The sequence below is a fragment of the Myxine glutinosa genome, chromosome 1 (genome assembly GCF_964187855.1).
Source record: "Myxine glutinosa chromosome 1, kmMyxGlut1.1, whole genome shotgun sequence".
NCBI classification, from domain to species: Eukaryota; Metazoa; Chordata; class Myxini; order Myxiniformes; family Myxinidae; genus Myxine; species Myxine glutinosa.
This window is the reverse complement of record NC_136261.1, coordinates 241909755-241918279: the sequence shown is the minus strand read 5'-3', so window position 1 is coordinate 241918279 and position 8525 is coordinate 241909755.

Below are 8525 nucleotides of genomic sequence, written 5' to 3'. Positions count from 1 at the left end.
GAGAGAGAGAGAGAGAGAGAGAGATTTGACTTTTGTGTCCTTTTATTATAAACAATGTAAAGCCATTTCACAAGCAGTTGTAAAAAAAACACATTTCACAAAGTAGTTGTAAAAAAAAACACAGCAACCAGTTTAAAGAAATTGCATAAGGATCATGAAGACACCACAAAAAGAGCAAACGGTATTTAAAAGAAATCAGCAAATATACAAAATATATATATTTTACAAACCAAAGGGGAAGACACAAACAAAACCACAACCAATTTTAAAGGAAATGCTCATGCAAGAGCTATAAATACATCAAGAGCAAATTAAGCGAAAAACTAAGAGAGAGAGAGAGAAATGTATTCAAGGACACAGGAAGAAACATATATGCAAGCAATCAGTTCCAAAGAAAAAAAGTCAAATCAATCAGGAATTATAAAGTAATTACCACTTTTGAATCATCGACTGAGCACAGAACATTGCCAATACACCACTTTCTCTCAAAAAGTTGGACGTTTCCATTGCTGACAAAGAAATCAAATTCTAGCTTGAGTCGTGTTGAGACAAACCCTTTAAAAATAGAAATAGCATCAGAGCCATAGCCGTTATCTATTTTAATTTTCCGAGATTTATATATCGCATATTTTGCAACAGCAACCAAAAAATTGAGAAGAACACCCACATCTCTACATGTGGGCCTGAAAGACACACCAAATATAAACATATGCATATTGAAAGGGAAGGACAATTGGTGAAAAAGATATTCAAGGAACAAGAAAAGCGATGTCAGTCTACGACACTGTACATAAGCATGAAACAAATCCTCCTTCTGGTCACAGAAAGGACAAGTTTCCGGCAGTGAGCTGTTAATACGGTGGACAAAAATATTGGAAGGAAGCGCCCAGTGTGCTAACCTCCATTGTATGTCCGCTAACACACCATGTATTGGTAAGGTGTACATGTGAGGCCAAAGGGGGGTAGAGGGAGACCCCAACCCTAACCGCTCTGACCACAAAGCTACTCGTGTTCTCCCAGAGAGGGGTACATTCTTATTTTGTCGAGAGAGATCACGGATTCCAATCTTAGTTACAAGATGAAAAGGGGGGGTATGTTCAATCTCCGGCTGAAGAGAAGACGAAAGGAGCACTTTGATTTCAGGGAAACCTAACCGAAAGTCCTCAATGTTACCAACACCTTCCCAGCCGATGTTTAGCTGTCTAAATTTTCTAATGACTATACGTACAACTTGGTCTACAAGTCGGACAGACCGAGATCCAACTGAGGTTGCCACCAAACCAGCAGGTTTCCACTTAACTCCAGATGAATCTCTCAGATCACATACTTTGTTAATCCCTCCTTGGATAAATTTTTTAATCAGGGCATGGCTATGAGGGATACCAAGAAAAAAGTTATTGAAGAAAAGGGGTTCTTGAAGGAACATTCGACAATTATAGCCCTCAAGGAAGCGGTGGACGTCAAACCTTTTCCAAGAGAGAGAGAGAGAGAGAGAGAGAGAGAGAGAGAGAGACTTTTGTGCCCTTTTATTATAAAAATACAAGCCATTTCACAAAGCGGTTGTAAGCAAAGCAACCAGTTTAAAGAAACATTTTGTAAGGATCATGAATTCACCAAAAGGAGCAAATGATATTTAAAGGAAACCAGCAAGTATAAAAATTTTACAAACCAAAGGTGAAGACACAAACAAAACCACAAACAATTTTTAAAGGAAATGCTCATGCAAGAGCTATGACCACATCAAGAGCAAATTAAATGTTTAATTAAATTAAGCGAAACATTGAGAGAGGGAGAGAGAGAGGGAGAAAGGGAGAGAGAGAGAGAGAGAGAGAGAGAGAGAGAGAGAGAGAGAGAGAGAGAGAGAGAGAATGAATTAAGATTATTGAAAATATGACTTTTAAAATGAGTGTATGTGTGTGTCTGCGTGTGTGTGTGTGTGTGTGTGTGTGTGTGTGTGTGTGTGTGTGTGTGTGTATCTCAAGAGGACAAAATAGAGAAAAGTAATATGGGGATACTATACAAGTATACATACCCAATATATGGGGGATAATTATTTCTGTTTCTTTAATATTTGTTTCATTTAATGCCTCATTTTTGTATTCTTAGTTCCAAAAATGGGGATGTGGGGTGGGATCACGAGTCCCAAAAGTATACCAGTATGTCTCGAGCCTGGCCGGTCTAATTTACAGGGCAGATTTACACTTTTAGTGATTCAATTGATGCATATAAGCAGTTTGTGAAATATTGTTTGCTCGGGATATTTTTACCATAGCAACGGACACTAATAGGAATTATGTACATGAAATAATCCACAAAATAATATCTTCTGACATCAGATGATCTGCAAAATCATAAATTTGCATGATCAGAGGATTGCATTGCTCAAAATCTCGATTTGGAAGCATCTATGTAACGGTTGCTAGGGAAAAGGAAGTCCTTAGCAACGGAGTTTAACTTCCTCTTTGTTTTTGGCCGTTGCTAATTAATGTGCAAATTTTGAACGTGGGAACATGTAATTTATGGTTCATGTACACTTATTCAGCATATCTAACACATTTGCAGGTACTTCTCAGACGTAGGACCGCGGAATTCGAAAACTAAGCAGAATTAGTGGACTCGGCCCATGGTCTATTATGGATGTCAGCCTGTTCGACGCCATTCGTTTGGATCAATGATGCACCATTCACAGACTCATGGCCTGATTTATTTACATCATTAACGTCGTCTGTGTGAGTAATGGAAGTGGCCCCGTGCTGCCGTGTGCCGGGCGCGGCCGTCTGAGGTACGCTAGAGTCCAAAATGGACAGAAATTCACCGGAACCACATCCCGAGGCCCATGGTGACCTCTCCCAGTTTCTTTCAGGTGGGGCTTTTCTTGATGTATGGCGATTGATGCACCCAAATGACTGGCAGTTCATATGGTGTCGATGCTCAAATGGCCAAGTATCCTTAGCGAGGCTTGACCGATGGTATATCACCCCATGATTAAGGAATATTGTAACCTCCTCAATTATTACCCCCTTCATCTTCTCTGACCACCACATGGTCACGATGGGCCTATCTTTCCCTCAATTCAAACGGAGGAGCGCCTATTGGAAATTCAATACAAGTCTTTTGGATGATACCCTGTTTAAGGAAGCCTTTTGCATTCTATGGATAGCTATAGTTAGAAAAAAGCCCCTTTTTGCTTCCACTAACCTTTGGTGGGATAATATGAAAACTCATATACGACTGTTTTGTCAACAGTTTAATTCGCATATCACTCATGAAAGTCAAATCACATTGGCTCGGTTGGAAACCGAAATTCTAAAACTGCAAAACAAAATGGCAGAACAAGAAAATGAGACAAATTATAAATTGCTCCTTGAAAAAAGGACCCAACTTCGGGAACTATTACAGGAGAAGGCTGCAGGACTATTAGTTAGACTGAGAATAAAAAGCATTAAAGTATCAGATCGTCCTAGCAAATCCTTCTTTGTTTAGCCTTTCTCTTGAGCCACTACTCATAAGTCTGAGAGCCTCTCTTCCTGGCTTTGTGCCTTCTGCAGAAGAGAACCACATCATGGTATCAGCATATGCTGATGATGTCTGTGTAACCATTAAGAATAAACATATGTCACCCACAGGGTGAACCGTATCTTGCCAAAATGTGAAAATTCCGTTTTTTCGTCATGACGTCATCAAATGACGTCATAGCGTCAAACTGTTTACAGATCTGGGAAGCACTCATCAAGGGCATTCATATGAGGTATTACTCGATATGGTACCTACGATTTCAAAATTTGACCTTGGGGTCAATAATTTTCGACCTCCAGCGCTAACCATGAAGGTCAAGGCCGATCGCCACCAAAAACTAATCAGCTGAGCGCCGGACCATATACTAGATTCCCATGAAGTTTGGAGACGATCCGATCAAAGTTACTCAAAAAATAAGGGTTTCGTTGACCTCCATGATTGACCGCAAAGTGACCTTGACCTTTGACCTTGACCTTCAAAATTTTGTGTGCTGAAGGGTATCTCTATAGGACTCTGATATGCGAAGTTACAGGAGTTTCCAATAATAACTGTGGTCTACAGAGTGATCTAAACGTGAAAAAAAATGATTAACCACAAACAAAAAAACAAAAAAACAAACAAAAAAACAAACAAACATACAAGCTGACTAATACATCTTGCAAAAACTTCGTTTTGGCAAGATAATAAACATATGTCACCCACAGGGTGAACCGTATCTTGCCATTTGACCTTGACCTTAATAATTTCGTATGGTGAATAGTATGTCTTCATGACCAACGCACATGAAATATTGAAAGATTTTGATGAGAACTGAGGAAATAATTTTTTCATGAAAATTCCGTTTTTTCGTCATGACGTCATCAAATGACGTCATAGCGTCAAACTGTTTACAGATCTGGGAAGCACTCATCAAGGGCATTCATATGAGGTATTACTCGATATGGTACCTACGATTTCAAAATTTGACCTTGGGGTCAATAATTTTCGACCTCCAGCGCTAACCATGAAGGTCAAGGCCGATCGCCACCAAAAACTAATCAGCTGAGCGCCGGACCATATACTAGATTCCCATGAAGTTTGGAGACGATCCGATCAAAGTTACTCAAAAAATTAGTGTTTCGTCGACCTCCATGATTGGCCGCAAAGTGACCTTGACCTTTGACCTTGACCTTCATAATTTTGTGTGCTAAAGGGTATCTCTAAAAGACTCTGATATGCGAACTTACAAGAGTTTCCAAAGGGAACTGTGCTCTACAGAGTGACCTAAACAATGCGAACTAAAGCAATACAATATACATGAAAAGTGCAGTTTTTTCGTCATAACGCCGTCAAATGACGTCACATTGTCAAACTAGTTATATGTTTGGAAAGCACTCAACAAGGGCTTCAATTTGAGGTACTACTCGATATGGTAACTGAAACTTGAAAATTTTACCTTTTGGTCAAAATTGAATGACCTTCAAAATGACCTTGAAGGTCAAGGCCGATCGACACCAAAAACTAATCAACTGAGCGCCATACCACACCCTATATACCCACCAAGTTTGGAGATCATAAGATCAAAGTTACTCAAAAAATAAGGGTTTCGTAATTTGACCTTGGGGTCAATAATTTTCGACCTCCAGCGCTAACCATGAAGGTCAAGGCCGATCGCCACCAAAAACTAATCAGCTGAGCGCCGGACCATATACTAGATTCCCATGAAGTTTGGAGACGATCCGATCAAAGTTACTCAAAAAATAAGGGTTTCGTTGACCTCCATGATTGACCGCAAAGTGACCTTGACCTTTGACCTTGACCTTCAAAATTTTGTGTGCTGAAGGGTATCTCTATAGGACTCTGATCTGCGAAGTTACAGGAGTTTCCAATAATAACTGTGGTCTACAGAGTGATCTAAACGTGAAAAAAAAATGATTAACCACAAACAAAAAAACAAACAAAAAAACAAATAAATATATGTCACCCACAGGGTGAACCGTATCTTGCCCCTGCATCTGTCTATTTTACCTTTTGGTCAAAATTGAATGACCTTCAAAATGACCTTGAAGGTCAAGGCCGATCGACACCAAAAACTAATCAGCTGAGCGCCATACCACACCCTATATACCCACCAAGTTTGGAGATCATAAGATCAAAGTTACTCAAAAAATAAGGGTTTCGTTGACCTCCATGATTGACCGCAAAGTGACCTTGACCTTTGACCTTGACCTTAATAATTTCGTATGGTGAATAGTATGTCTTCATGACCAACGCACATGAAATATTGAAAGATTTTGATGAGAACTGAGGAAATAATTTTTTCATGAAAATTCCGTTTTTTCGTCATGACGTCATCAAATGACGTCATAGCGTCAAACTGTTTACAGATCTGGGAAGCACTCATCAAGGGCATTCATATGAGGTATTACTCGATATGGTACCTACGATTTCAAAATTTGACCTTGGGGTCAATAATTTTCGACCTCCAGCGCTAACCATGAAGGTCAAGGCCGATCGCCACCAAAAACTAATCAGCTGAGCGCCGGACCATATACTAGATTCCCATGAAGTTTGGAGACGATCCGATCAAAGTTACTCAAAAAATTAGTGTTTCGTCGACCTCCATGATTGACCACAAAGTGACCTTGACCTTTGACCTTGACCTTCAAAATTTTGTGTGCTGAAGGGTATCTCTATAGGACTCTGATATGCGAAGTTACAGGAGTTTCCAATAATAACTGTGGTCTACAGAGTGATCTAAACGTGAAAAAAAATGATTAACCACAAACAAAAAAACAAACAAACATACAAGCTGACTAATACATCTTGCAAAAACTTCGTTTTGGCAAGATAATGATACGGACCTAACCATTCTTGTTGAGTGCTTACACAGGTTTTACCTTGCTTCTCGTTTGCGGTGCAATTGGCAAAAGAGCAAAGCTCTGTGGGTGTCCTCAGCTCACGGTACATCCGGTAGGCTTCCTGTCACCCCCCCCCCTCCCTCCCCCTCAGTCTCTTCCAAAAGACATAAGTTGCACAAGAGAAGGGGTTAAATACTTAGGTGTTTATCTTGGACCCAATCAGTACTCCCATATTAACTGGGAAGGAGTGGTAGAACAGGCAACCAAGCGGCTCAACAAATGGAAAAGGTTCCTTCCACAAATGTCCTTTAGAGGCCGAATACTGATTATTAACACTTTGGTCGCCTCTGTACTGTGGCATAAATGTATTTGTTTGCAGCCACCAGAGGGCTTGCTTTCGGCTATTCAACAGACACTGGTAAATCTCTTTTGGGGAGGTTACCACTGGTTGCGGATGGACGTACTTTGCCGCCCCTTGTCGCTTGGTGGCCAAGGGCTCATTGACCTAAAGTGTCGGCTGATGCGTTTCGGCTGAAGTCAATACAACGTCTCCTCAATGCTGAAAAACTGCCCTGGCGCCCTGTGGCACAACGAATATTGAAGCAAGCTGGAATGCTCGGCTATGGCCTTGGGACTTTTTTGATCGCATCCCAAAAAGTTGATGTGTCCCACCTTCCTCTGTTTTACCAGAGCTTGTTGAATGCTTGGCAAGCCGTAGTGGTAAGCCGCCAAAAAGGAGTCCTATGAGGTTAAAATGTTTGCGGGGGAACCTCTATTCCTCAACCCACTCTTTCCCCAGGTTCCCAAGAGCCATTGTTTTGCCCAAAACTTCATTTCAGGTGGCATCAGAAATGTCTGGCATCTTCGTGACTCAGCTTATTGTGGTTGGAGATCTGTCAAGGAAGTCGCTGAGATTACCTGTACCAGATCAATGAGAGCTGCAGGTCAGGTACTTGTCGAAGTCATTCGTACATCCTTTCGACTTGTGTTGCAGTGGAGTACTGGGGTTAAATGGGCATCCCATAATCCTTCGCTTCCTAACTTACTTGTTGCTTTCACCAGCTCTACTTTGTCCCAAGTCAGTACTGGCTCTTGTTTATTTAGTAGTCTTGAGAGTAAATATATTTACCAGTTCTGTCTTTCTTTGATTAATGTAAACACCTCTGCAGGAGGAGTTATGAGATGGAAAGCTCTTTTACCTAATGGCCCCCCTTCTGAATCTGAATGGAAATCAATGTATGGTACACCCATATCAAAAAGGTCGGGTGATTTACAATGGAGACTGGCTCACGGGGTATTGCCAACAAACACTTTTGTAAACCGTTTGGATACCATGGTATCGGTGATCTGTCCCTTTTGTAATAATATTGAAGACTAGCAGAAGTACCCGGCATTGCCGGGCGGGGGAGGGGAGGGGAACGGGGGGGGGGGTAGGGAGAAGGGGAATGGGGGGGAGGGGAGGAGAGGGGGGAGGGGAGGGGGAAGGGGGAAGGGGAGGGGGAAGGGGAGGGGGAAGGGGAGGGGAAAGGGGGAGGGGGGAAAGAGAGGGGGAGGAGAGGGGAGGGGGAGTGGAGGGGTAGGGGGGAGGGGGAAGGGGAGGGGGTAGGGTGGAGGGGAAAGGGGAGGCGGAGGGGAAGGAGGGAAGGGGAGGACGGAAGGGGGAGGGGAGGACGGAGGGGGGAAGGGGGAGGGAAGGGGAGGGCCAGTCAACAATGACGTTGCAGTTCTCATGGTAGGAGAGCAGCACAACAATCGCGACATCGTCCTGCATCTTCGCAACAACAGCACGAAGCGGATTTTGGAGACTCACCGATCCTGTGACGCCCTCCAGTACTGGCGTTGCCAGGCGGGGGAAGGGAGACCCGTACATTCCCAACCCGTACATTCGCCCTCTCGCCTCAAGCTCACTCGGACAAAAGCCTCGCACAAATTACACCATGAAGGCCCAATGGCCATGTCTATGCCACAAATCAAGTACGTGAGCGAGTCTGGCGCACTGAATTGAAAATATATAGAACGCTCATACTCCGTGAAAAGTGAAGCTGCCGTGTCGCCATCTTGGTTAGCATGACTCTACCAACTCGCTTCGCGGATCTCGTTTGTTTTGAACGTGTCCCAGATTTTAAAAGCCAGACAACTGTTAAAATGCCACTTTGTGTGGCAATAAAC